Source organism: Podarcis raffonei, chromosome 10, assembly GCF_027172205.1.
Source record: "Podarcis raffonei isolate rPodRaf1 chromosome 10, rPodRaf1.pri, whole genome shotgun sequence".
Classification (NCBI taxonomy): domain Eukaryota; kingdom Metazoa; phylum Chordata; class Lepidosauria; order Squamata; family Lacertidae; genus Podarcis; species Podarcis raffonei.
Genome location: NC_070611.1, coordinates 54,785,478 through 54,798,265, shown reverse-complemented (window position 1 = coordinate 54,798,265; position 12,788 = coordinate 54,785,478). Strand labels below are relative to the sequence as shown.

At 43.1% G+C, this 12,788-nt stretch overlaps 1 protein-coding gene across 2 annotated transcripts in view; it reads right to left on the bottom strand.

The window, feature by feature from the left end:
- Positions 1–12,788, bottom strand: part of TMEM178B (transmembrane protein 178B) — a 287,332-nt gene that overhangs the window by 165,783 nt on the left and 108,761 nt on the right. The window lies entirely within an intron of this gene.

The window sequence follows — 12,788 nt, the reverse complement described above, 5'->3', positions numbered from 1 at the left end:
TTTTGTTTCAATGAATACTGGTGATCGGCAAGACAGATTGTTTCAATAAATGGCAAAAAATATATTTCTAAACATAGCTGACAAGGGAAAAAACCGAGAATAAAATAAAAAATACTGATAGATACGAAAGAGAGAGGAGGTTTCTCCCTGTCGGATATGAGATTATATTATGAAGCATCTTGTCTGTGCTGGTTGAAGGAATGGTTGCTACTGAAGAATCCACATATTTCAGATTTGGAAGGTCATGATAATATTGGCCGGCATGCTTATTTGTGGTATGAAAAGGCAAAAGTACATAAAGCCTTCGCTAACCATATAATTAGGAAAAAATTGTATAGAATATGGGATAAATATAAAAACGTATTGGAGAATAAAACACCACTTTGGCTTTCACCTTTGGAAGCCATAGTGGTGAAAAAGAAAAATATAATGGAAAGTTGGGTGGCATCAAAATTTGCTGAGAGGAGAGTGGAGAAGTTAAATTAAAAGAGTTTAAGGATTTATCTGGGATGTTAACAACATGGTTGCAATATTATCATTTGTATGAAATATTTAAAAAGGATATGAAGTGGGGGTTTGGGGAACAATTATCACAACTAGAGAGAGACCTGTTAAATTGTAATGGTAAAGTGATGTCTAAAATGTGTAAGATGCTATTGGAATAGGAGACAAAAGACAAACAAATGAAATCTTCAATGATACACTGGGCAATTGATATTGGTCATAATATAGAAATGGAAGCATGGGAATGATTATGGAATACGGATATAAAATTTACAGCATGTTATGGTTTAAGAGAAAATTATATGTTATATAGATGGTACCTAACACCTAGTAGATTGTCACAAATGTATAAATCAAAAACGAATAAATGTTGGAAATATAAAGAGAAAAAAAGGTGCCCTTTTCCACATGTGGTGGTCTTGTAATAATAAGGTCAAAGCTTACTGGGAAATGATACATAATGAATTGAAAAAGATGTTTAAGATAACATTTGTAAAAATACAGAAGCTTTCCTCTTGGGAATTATGGGATCAGAACTACCTAAACAGTATAGAAATTTATTTATGTATGCAACCACAGCTGCAAGAATGTTATTTGTCCAAAAATGGAATGAATAAGAGGTCCCGACGAGAGAAGAATGGATACAGAAACTAATGGAGTATGCAGAAATGGCAAAATGTATCGGAAGAATAACAAATCAAGATAACAAACTTCTCAGAAAGGAATGGAAATGGTTTATTGAGTACTTACAAACAAACTGAAAACAAACAAAGACATTGACAGGTTTATTGCAAAAACTTGCAGTTTCAAAAATATATATGAGAATAGATAAATAAAAGAATAAGTTAAGATAATTTGGAATGTGCGGGAAAGGTTGAAAATAAATGAAAAGAACTGCAGAAAGAGAGGGAAGGGAGTCAAAGTCGGAAATGTTAAAATTAAGGCTGAATAATGATTGTAATGTATATAAATGAAAAATATATATTTTTTTAAAAAAATAAAGCCCTGAGGCATAAGAAATAGATTCTATGGTAACACAAGAAATAGGTTGCAATGGGCTAGGTGTCCTGATGATCTGCCTAGAAGCCTAGCAGATCAGACACTACTCAATTTTTGTCCCTTGCACCATGTGTAGTGCTGGACAGAAGTGGGAACTACACACACCTCAAGCTGGGACACTAATGCAGTTCCCCAAATCCTCCTAGGCTGGGGGATTAGATGATGCCATGCCCCTCTCTGATATAAAACTCCCCTGTCTGGGCAAAAGGATGCCACTAACTAGATGATTTCCTTTGTGCTGCCAAACTACCCATCTTTAGATTGCCCTTCCCCGCCTATCTGCTGTTTAGGAGTTTACTGCCTGCCCACCAACCCCAAGATACTTGTGTGTCCTTGGCGCAATGTTAGCAACTGAACTCAACTATCCTTGCATGCTCTCCCATCCAGGTGACTGATTGCTCTTCACTATCCAACATCCCCATCATCAGCATTATATTAAAACTCATCCCAATCATAATCTCTCTTTCAATTGTTCTGCAGACAGGATTTCACCCCTTTGCTGGTTAGATTTGCAAGCTACCTTTATCCCTGGCCCATTTATAATCCACTTGTTCTTGCACTTGCGTTCCCTTTTAATGCAGCACTCTCATTTCTCAACCAGATTAACCTCTCCTAGGTCCATCTCATGTTCTAACCTTTGTTCATGTAACTTGTTAATTCTTTTGATCCCCTGCTGTGCACCTGTCCCAGTTTAAATTCACCCTTTTGGAATGTGTGAGGCCAAAATCGTGCACGGCATTCCATCTGGCGACTCACTACTCCCTCTTATTGCATATTCGCACCCTCTGAGACAATTTGTTGTTGTTGTTTGTTGTCCATAAATAACAACACCCTAGTTGTCCCGGGCCCTAAGGAAGTTAGATTGGCTTCAACCAGAGCCAGGGCCTTTTCAACTCTGGCTCCGGCCTGGTGGAACGCTCTGCCTCATGAGACCAGGGCCCTGCAGGATCTGATTTCTTTCCACAGGGCCTGTAAGACAGAGTTGTTCCGCCTGGCCTTTGGCTTGGAGCCAATTTGATTCCCTCCCTCTCTTTCTTTTTTCTTTTCCTTCTCCTCCTGTGATGAGGCTACATTTTAATATTTCAATATTTTAATGTTGTATTTTAATTTTGTTTTTAAGTTGTAATCATTCAACTTGTTTTTATTATTGCTTGTAAGCCGCTGTGAGCCCGGCCTTGGCTGGGGAGGGCGGGGTATACATAAAAAATTATTATTATTATTATTATTATTATTATTATTATTATTATTCAGTCGTTTAGTCATGTCCAACTCTTTGTGACCCCATGGACCAGAGCACGCCAGGCACTCCTGTCATACATGAACCAAAACACAGCCAATGCAGTTCTCCACCCAAGGAATGTGTACAAAAATGCACAGACTACAGTAAACTGTGTGTAAAAATGCACATATTAGCAAACTTGATATACAAACTTGGATTACATGGAAATTGCTTTGTAAAAATTATATTAGGCAAAATTGTATATTAAAAGGTATGCATTAGGAGAAATTCATACTGAAATGTTGATGAATTTTCACAAGGACTTAAAAAATAGTACTCACAAGCTGGTGTGGAATGGTAGAGATTCCAAACTGAAGATTGGGGAGAATGAGGAACTGAAAGGAACCAAAACTGACAGATTCACCCATCCCCAACTTGATTACATTTAGCTTGAAATTTGGCTATTCTTATTATTAACCAAACCTTCAACCCAATGTCTTTTCTCTTCCTCATGACCTCGTGGCTTTCGTCAGCTGTAACCTTTATGGTTTACTTGTCTGTAACATGCTAGGAACTTGTGCTATTGAAATACATAGCTTTGAGGCTGGGCTCCATTATGTGGGTGTGGTTTGGGGAAAGAGGGACAAAATAAAGGCAAAATATTGCAAACACGCCCCTATGTTATAGCACAACACAAGCAGATCAAGCAGAAACTGGGGTGGGGTGGTTTTAGGTCATGTTGAAGTAATTTTATTATTATTAGCTTTTACATTATTTTGTATTTTTATTGGAAACAGCTTCAATTGTCTTTAGGAACAGAGGGCATAAATCATGGGTGACTAACCTGCAGTCCTCTCAATGCAGCTGGACTGCAATTCCCATCATCCCCAACCACTGGTCATGCTGCCTGGGGCTGATAGAAGTTGGAATCCAACAGCATCTTGAGGGCGACAGATTAGCTGCCTCTAGTAGAAGTATTTAGACAAATATTTTCAAAAGATGAATGCATGGGAACTAAAAATCCTGCTTATGCACTCTTAAGACTACAAAACCCATGGTCCACTGTGACTCTAAATTAAATACATGCATGCAAAAAGCATGCACAACGTGTACATTGCCCTGTTTAGGGAAGCTTTTAATGTTTGGTGTATTACTGTATTTTAATATTTGGTTGGAAGCTGCCCAGAGCGGCTGGGGAAGCCCAGCCAGATGGGTGGGGTATAAATAATATGTTGTTGTTGTTGTTGTTGTTGTTGTTGTTGTTGTTGTTGTTGTTGTTGTTGTTGTTGTTGTTAACCCAGCATGACAAGCCCTTTAAAATCCAAAAGGGTTACTGCATTTCCTACAGCAATTCAGTGCTTGGGCAAATTAGAAATTCCTCCTAAGGAACTGATATATCCCTGGTGTAAACAAAGAAATAAATATGATACTGCTACTACAAATGCACACACACACACACACACACACACACACACACACACAGTCTCTTTGTCTTTAAAGCCCACAACATACACAGAGCTCTCTTTGCTCTGACAGCTTTTATGATCTTTCAAATTGCTTGTGCAATTGCAATTGTTCATCTTCTGTCAAAACACTAGGAAATAAGTTCTCTCTGCAGTGGCAGATTCTTAATGGGAAAGAGGGATTAGCAGCAGCTTAATATGAATCCAGAGTCCACTTCATCATCTAAGTCAATGCCATGTGGGAACCTGGGATTCAGGTGGCCGTCTGCCCTCCCTTCCATTGATCCTCTTCTAACGTCTTAATGAGAAGCAGTGGAACCAGAAAGGGAGGGGAGGTCGGCTTAGAAGCAGTGCGATCCGCAAAGCATTTAAACCAGAAAACTTGCCCATCACAGAGCTTAGTTCCGCTGAAGTTAGAGCAAACAAGCTTTCTGGGTGTCCATCAAGCCTTTCCATTCACAGAATGTCTACAGCTCTTGTCACAATAACACTGAAACATTAATATAAAATAACATGCCAATCTCTCCCACAGGTCTCAGTAATAACTTGCTATTTATAGACTTCACATTTGTGTTGCAAAGTGATCCAAAATGAATGGTGTGGTTTTTTTCAAATCTCCAGCACCGAAGACATTTTTATTTAAAGGTATTTTTAAAAAATGATCTCCTCCTCCTTTGGGAATGTTGGTGATTTGAAATTACTTTTATTAATGTGACCGGCTTCAAGTAATTCACAAAGCACATCCAATTTGCATGAATCACACCTGTAATGTATAATTAAATAGTCCATAAATCTGCCATTCGGAAAACCACAATATAACAAAATAATCAATGTTTGTAAGCTAAAATCAGATTGCATTCTCAATCCCCACCCAAAAAGATTCCCAGACGCAATTTTCACAGAACCCCTTTTGAAAGAAGTGGCAAAGAGGCAGCCATTATGGTGAACCATTATGGAAGATGCTCCCTAGATTCAAATCTTGGGTTAGGCAGGCACTATATCTTGTCTTTACAAGGTTTATTTTGAACATGATGTAATCAGTGTAGCAGCAATTCAGCCTAGCAGAGCAATTGATGCTCCAGAAAGGAGGGGGGGTGTTTTGTGATAAGAGGGCATGAGCAATCCTGCAGCCAGCTCCAAATTCCTTAAGTGCGGTTCCAAGGACAGGAAGAGCAAAAAAAAATTAACAAAGCCCACAACAATCCTACTGAAACAGAAAATTGACAGGAATGGGATGAAGAAGCAGCAGGGGGAGCGGAGTGGGGGGGAGTGGTAATGACATGGAATAAATTGCCAGGCAGACCCTTCATCAGCAAATTCTCACACTGACCACAGCAAAAAAACCACCACTGGGCTAATGAAACATTTGTAAGTTGTGCATCGTCAGTCACAGGGTTGGGTGGATTCCTTGACCCCCCCCCCCCATAAAAATTGCTAAGCTAGTGCTACAGGAATATTGATGTTGGTTTCCAACGGTTATTGGTTTAACTAGAAAGCGACGAGTCTTAAATTCAATTATCTCCTCTGAGCTATTCTATTCTATATTATAGCACGGACCTAGGTCAGCTGCTGACAAGGAAAATTGTGCAGTCACAAAGTAGCGGAAGACTGGATAAGGCAGGAGCAGCCAATGTATTGCGCCCCCCCCCCCAATATGTGGTCAGACTCCGGCTCCCATCATCCCTGACCATTGACTGAGCTAATCTGCACTGATCTCTCAGCTGCCTCACCTGTCTCTCCCTCCCAGCAAACAACAGCAACCCACCTGCAGGAAGCTAGCAAGCCACTTCTGGCTCACATCCCTATTGAAGCAACATCCACAGTGCCTAGTAAGACCCTCCTGCGTCTTGCAGAGTTTGTCGTCTTTCAGCTTTCTGAGACTGGCTCCCTGGAACCCAAGATCTGCTGCTGTTTATGCATTTATACTTATGGGCCACTTGTCACCAAATTTCCCTGCAGCAGGTTATAAAAACATCACATACAAAGTAAGTACAAGGTATATAACTGAAATAATAAAATTAAAGCCTCAGAAACAGTCAGTATCAGAATACCAAAATAGCAGCACAGAACTCCAGTGCAATGCAGCAAGGCAGGAAGAGAGAAGAATCAACTAACCAACCAAAAGACATGTAACTTGACCAATTGTCAAAAAGCAGCGATGATGCAAGATGCACCTCAGAAAGGAGGTCATTTCACAACCTGGGGCCACCACAGAGAAGGCCCTCTCATGTACCATCACTGCTTGAACCACAAAGGATGGTCTCCCTGTGATCTGGGCCTCCCCTGCTGACCTTAATGCCAGTCTATCTTTAGTCAGTGCTGGACAGCTCCCGATAAAAGGAGAGATAAAAGAAAGTACTCCTTCACACGGCACATAGTTAAAACTACGGAACTTGGTAGTTTGCAGTGATGGTCACCAACCTAGAGTGCTTTAAAAGTGAATTAGACAAATTCAGGGAGGAGAGGGCTATCAAAGGCTACCAGACATGATGGCTATGGTCTGCCTCTACAGTTGGAGGCAGTACAGTGGTACCTTGGGTTACAGACGCTTCAGGTTACAGACGCTTCAGGTTACAGACTCCGCTAACCCATAAATAGTACCTCAGGTTAAGAACTTTGCTTCAGGATGAGAACAGAAATTGTGTGGCGGTGGGAGGCCCCATTAACTAAAGTGGTACCTTAGGTTAAGAACAGTTTCAGGTTAAGAACGGACCTCCAGAACAAATTAAGTTGTTAACCCGAGGTACCACTGTAATGCTTCAGACCACCAGGGGCTGGAATATCCAGGAGAGGAGAGTGCTCCTGTGCTCAGGTACTGTTTGTGAGTTTCCCACTGCCATCTTGTTGGCAGGATACTTGACTTGGTCAGCCATTGGCCTGATCCAGCAGGCTCTTCTTATGCTCCAAGTCCAGCAAAAGCATCAAGCTCTATTCAAGCCTTGCTCCACGTCCCAGCGATTACACAGAGTGACATATATAAGTATCACTACAGTATTATCTCATGGGGTCCAATTATGGCCTGTTTTGCTACTTGTCAGTTGGGATCTCATTATCATTCAGTGTGTGAGGCACCAAGAGCTGTTCAGATGAGTTGGCTTCACGGTGGATGAAAACCCTTAAGTTATCCCAGTTCTACTCTCTGTCTCGACACGGTCACACTACCTGCTCTGTCCCCTTCTCTGATGGCATGTAACCACTTTGCAACCCACTGCTTTGTCAAATGTGGCTCCATCACCTGTCACTCTAGATTGGCCAGTTAATGCTATAAAAATTGCAATGTCATGCCAGATCATCCGTTCCTGTCCCCAATCCCAATGTATTGTATTTCCTAGGAATGGGCCAGCAGTACAACTGCGATGCAGTTAAGGGCTTTCAAAGTCTTACATAAAACTTCACTTAATCAATGCATATACTTGGTTCTTATCAGGCACAAAGGAACGCATTCAATCATAGCAAGGCAGCCCTGAAGGTGACTTGCAAAAGGGTAATTGAATTGAGCTTGTGACCTCTCTCCTTTTCCATGGTATTTCTTCATCATGTAAATAGAGCTGCTGCCAATCTCAGAAAGGGAGGCTAGCAGGCTTGGACCAAGCCAACATTTTCCTGACAAGCCCATTGCAGAGAAGACCCAGACAATTCACATGGCAGCACCGAGGGTAGTAGGGGCCATGGGAAATGCATTCCCCATGACTCCTAATGGTTCTGGATGCTGTTGAAAATGCCCAGAAGAATCTAATGCTTAGCTAATAGATGTCCCAATAGAAACCCTTGCTGAAGTGACCAAAACAATTTGGAGAAAGTACAATGGCAGATTGTAGGAAGAGAACTCCACACCCTGTTGCACTCCTGAATATGTACTGAGAGAATGTTGAAGCCCAGATTTTGGAAGTTTTGAAATGAAACCATGTTCTCCAAGACCATTCGCAACTAACTGAGATAAAGTGGGAGAACTTGCCCATTACAGTGGTACCTCAGGTTAAGTACTTAATTTGTTCCAGAGGTCCGTTCTTAACCTGAAACAGTTCTTAACCTGAAGCACCACTTTAGCTAATGGGGCCTCCTGCTGCTGCCGTGCCGCCGGAGCCCGATTTCTGTTCTTATCCTGAAGCAAAGTTCTTAACCTGAAGCACTATTTCTGGGTTAGCGGAGTCTGTAACCTGAAGCATATGTAACCTGAAGCGTATGTAACCTGCGGTACCACTGTACTAGTTGTGAAGGCTTAGAAATATGTTCCCCAGCTTCCTATTTTTACATGGTTATTAGGAATTCAGACGGACATCTCACAGGCCAAATTGGACCACTGGTTGGCCAAGATAGGCCCACGGCCGGAAAGCTCCTCTCCCATGACTTGTAGGAATGCATCAGAATGCTAGTTCTGAACATTTTGAGGAAACCATGGGGTTTTCAAGTAATATAAGAAGCCCCTCCCTCAAATCAGGAATCATGTTGTGAGCACAATCTATTGATGGACTTGGCAGGTGTTGGACACTCCTTCACTGGAGGTTTTTAAGCAGAGGTCAGGGGTTTTTTAGTGGGGATTCCTGCATTTCAGGAGGTTGGAATAGATGACCCTTGGGGTCCCTTCCAACTCAGCAGTTCTATGATTCTATAACTGATTGATTGGATTTCTTACATACCCTTCATGATAAGGTCTTAGGGTGGGTTATAATAATATGCAAATACCGTATTAACGTCAGTTAAGAACAACTTAAAATCAGAAGAATAGAGTGGGCCTTAAAATATAATACCGTAGATTCAGGCATATTAGGCAACTGGGCGTATAAGATGACCCCCAACTTTTGCTGTTCAATTTTAGAGTTTTAGAGTTATAGAGTTTGAGCGCTGCCAGGGGCAGAGCGCGCACCCCTCCGCTGCCTCTGCCGTCGCAGCAGCAGCAGCCTGAGGTGAGGCGTTTGGCGGGTGGGCAGGTGAGCCACTCTCGGAAGGACTTTCCGCATCCCCTTCTGTGGGGAGGGAGGAGGAGCGACCGCAGAAGGGACGCACCCCCTCGTCATGGCAGGCTCTTCATGGCGCCCACGAGCCGGCTCCCTCGCCTCCTTCCCAACGCATATACCAGGCATATAAGACGACCCCCGACTCTTGGGTTGATTTTTCCAGGGATAAAAAGTCGTCTTGTATGCTGAACATGTGGTATATATCTGATGTCAAAGACCAGGGTATAAAGAGGTGCATCTTCAGCCTATGATGGAAACAAACTATGATGTCTCAGTGCCCATCAGATCTAGCTACATGACAACATCACTGTAGGCTCTGTTCATTTACTGGTACATGCCAGGGAGTAGCAGGGATCACTCAGGGACAGAAACTGGATCGAGAGCTGCCCCTGCTCTATGCCCCCAGGTGAGCCACTGAGAATCAAACACCACCTTTTCATTTGCACAGCTCCATCCTGGATTCTATTTCTAAGTCGTGCTGGAGTGTGATGAAATGTCAGCGACTGGCTTAGAGAGAAAGAGAGAGAAGAGACTATTAATTTGTTTCCTGAGCTGTTTTGTAAGGTGCTATAAAATGTGCTTTACAGTAAGTACAAGTGGGACCTGTGACAAAATGTTGCGATGTACTCTTACCTGCTAATAGGAGTGCTTCTGTTCAGGGTTCAAGTCAGCGAGCTGTGCACTTTTCCAGGCCATTCCATCCTTTCCACCCTACATAGGCCAGTTTCCCTCCCCACCCACATTCCTTGGTTGCTGAGGATTCTCAGTCCTCACTGGGCTGTTCTGCAAGGGGGCTGCCCCCTGCCGGGGTGCAAATGCACACACATGTACACAAATTGCACTCCTGAAAACCTCACAACTCACCCAAGGGTGCTGGTTGCTCCCCCTCATTTCTCAGTGGCCCCTTTTGGGCACCATTTCCAACCACCCTCTCCTCCCGAATTCCCTTTTAGAACTGAGCAAGGGCAGCCTCCTCACCCCTGATGTATTCTCAATATTAAAGATAGGGAACCGAGGCCAAGAGAAAGAATAATGGAAGGGAACAGATGGATTAAACATGAAGCTCACCGGATACTGCGAGGGGAAGCGCTGCTTTCTGATCAATTGCGATGGCTCGTGAATTCAAAGGAGACCACAGAGCTCATCATATAAGCGGCGCTTCAAAAAGCTGCTTTTGCTAAGCTGATAATAGAAGCAGTGGCCTCTTGTTCTGGCATTTTAATGACTGGCTGGATGAAAGGTCTCCAGGATCTCCTCTAAGGCAATAATTAACCTCAGGGGGGGAAATGGCCTCCCTGCAGATGACTGCTATTTATGTGTAGGGGTTCTATTTACGGGCAGAAGAATTACTTGATTCCCTGACACTGTGCATAGAAGTGGAAGTTGTTTGCATATATGCCATTGGGCATCAGGCCTTTGGGCAGGGAGGTTGTTTTTCCTTCCATCATAATTTCCCTGTATCTGTGATAATGATGGCGCAGTTAGGGAGAGAACAGCAGCACTATACATTCAAAACACTATTATACCATGGTTCTCTCCCCCCCCCCCATTCTTCTTGCTATGGTAGTTTGCTAAGGGTACTGAGAACTGTCAGGAGACCCTGTATTCCACTCACAGAACTACAATTCCCAGAATTCCCTGGGAAGAGGGTTGTCCATTGAACCCCTTAGGGAATCAGTAGATAAACAGGCAGTGGCAGCAAGAAGGAGAGGAAAAAGAGCCAGGAGGCTTTGAGAGACCACAGTGGGGACCTGAAATGGTGTGGGCCTTGGTAGGTGCCCAACCATGTTGACTTTTGAAGTTGGCTCTGACACTGCCTTTTACTAAAAGCACCCAATGATACACCCAGCTCAATACTGTCTATGAAAGGGATGGGGAACATGAGGCCTTACCAATGTCACTGGATTTCAACTCCAATCAGCCCCAGACAGTATGGCCAAGGGTCAAAGATGTTGGGAGCTGTAGTACAGTGATATCTGGAAGACCACATGGTCCCCATTCCTTGTCTATACTAACCAGTTCTTTAGGGCTTCATGCTTGGTTTCTATCAGTCCTGCCTGGAGATGCTAAGAATTGAACCTGGAATTTTCCATACATACAAAGCATATGCTCTACTACCCTGTGTGGCTGGCCAGTACAGTGGTACATCTGGTTAAGAACTTAATTCGTTCCGGAGGTCCGTTCTTTACCTGAAACCGTTCTTAACCTGAGGTATCACTTTAGCTAATGGGGCCTCCCGCTGCTGCCGTGTCGCCGCTGCGTGATTTCTGTTCCCATCCTGAGGTAAACTTCTTAACCTGAGGTACAACTTCCGGGTTAGAGGAGTCTGTAACCCGAAGTGTTTGTAACCCGAGGTACCACTGTACATCATGCTGAATATTTGTCAATGTATGTGGCAGCAGAGGCACAGATGAATGGCTCGCTGTGGGAAGAGAACAGACACACAAAGGCTCTTTCAGATCTTTCCCTGCAATTAGGGAAATAAGACGGCATCGTTTTCTGTTCCTCCCCATATTTGTCTCATGCAGCACTATTTCCATTCTGCTTCAGTTCATCTTCCACCAAAAACTACATCATTCATCATGCTGTCCACATAACTTACATAAATCAGATACATAAATTAGATGGTTATGTTGTCACAATGTATTCTACCCCATTCATTTCAATGGACAGGCGACACAATGTAAAAATGTAATCAATTGCATATCGTTTGGGGACTGAAAGCAACAACAGGAGCAAATCCTAATGTATTTTTAGACATGGAATGAATAAGTGAACACCAGTGATTTTCGCTCCCATTTCCACTTTTGTCAGAATTCTCCGGCATACCTACCTGCAACCAACGATCATATGAATAGGCCCCCTCAGAGGAAGCTTCATCCCATGGGAAATTCCACATTCCCTTGGGACTTGTGGAAAACCCATTTCCACAACATCCCCATGTTTCATCTAGCATGTGTGGATATTTGCGATGCACTCCTACCCACCCCCACCCCCATTCCTCCTTCTCAAAAGGGGCAAGAAGCAAGGAATGAAAGCCGTCAAACACTCTTGGCAGCATGCCTGACAAAGATCAATGCATGAAACACCACACAGGCTCAGTGGCACTTACCCCATTTAGATGCAAGCAAATTAAAAGAGAAGAAGAAGAATTCAGCCTTCCTTGCTTCTCTATCACCTACAGCTGACTTATGCCTCCTACAAAGAGACTTTGAAGTCTTGCAGAAGGAACTGGTCAGGCAGCTCCCAACAGAATGTAGAAGATGGCCTCTTAATATTTATAATGCAGAAAGCACTGGCATATAGGCAGGGGAACAGCAGGGCTAGAACAATAAACCCAGTTGTCTATGAGGCCAAGTTTCTTGGGCCATGGGGAAAGGCCATAGCTCACTGGTAGAGCAGCTGCTTGCATGCAAGGTCCCTGGTGTCTCCAGGTAGGGCTTGGAATGTCTCTGCCTGAAACCACGGCTAGTCAGGGTAGACAATTCTGAGTTAGATGAAGTGTTGGTGTGATGGTGACTCAGTATAAAGCAGATTCCAATGTTTTATAGTTTATCAAAATGTCATGCCAACCAGTCTTGGGGATCT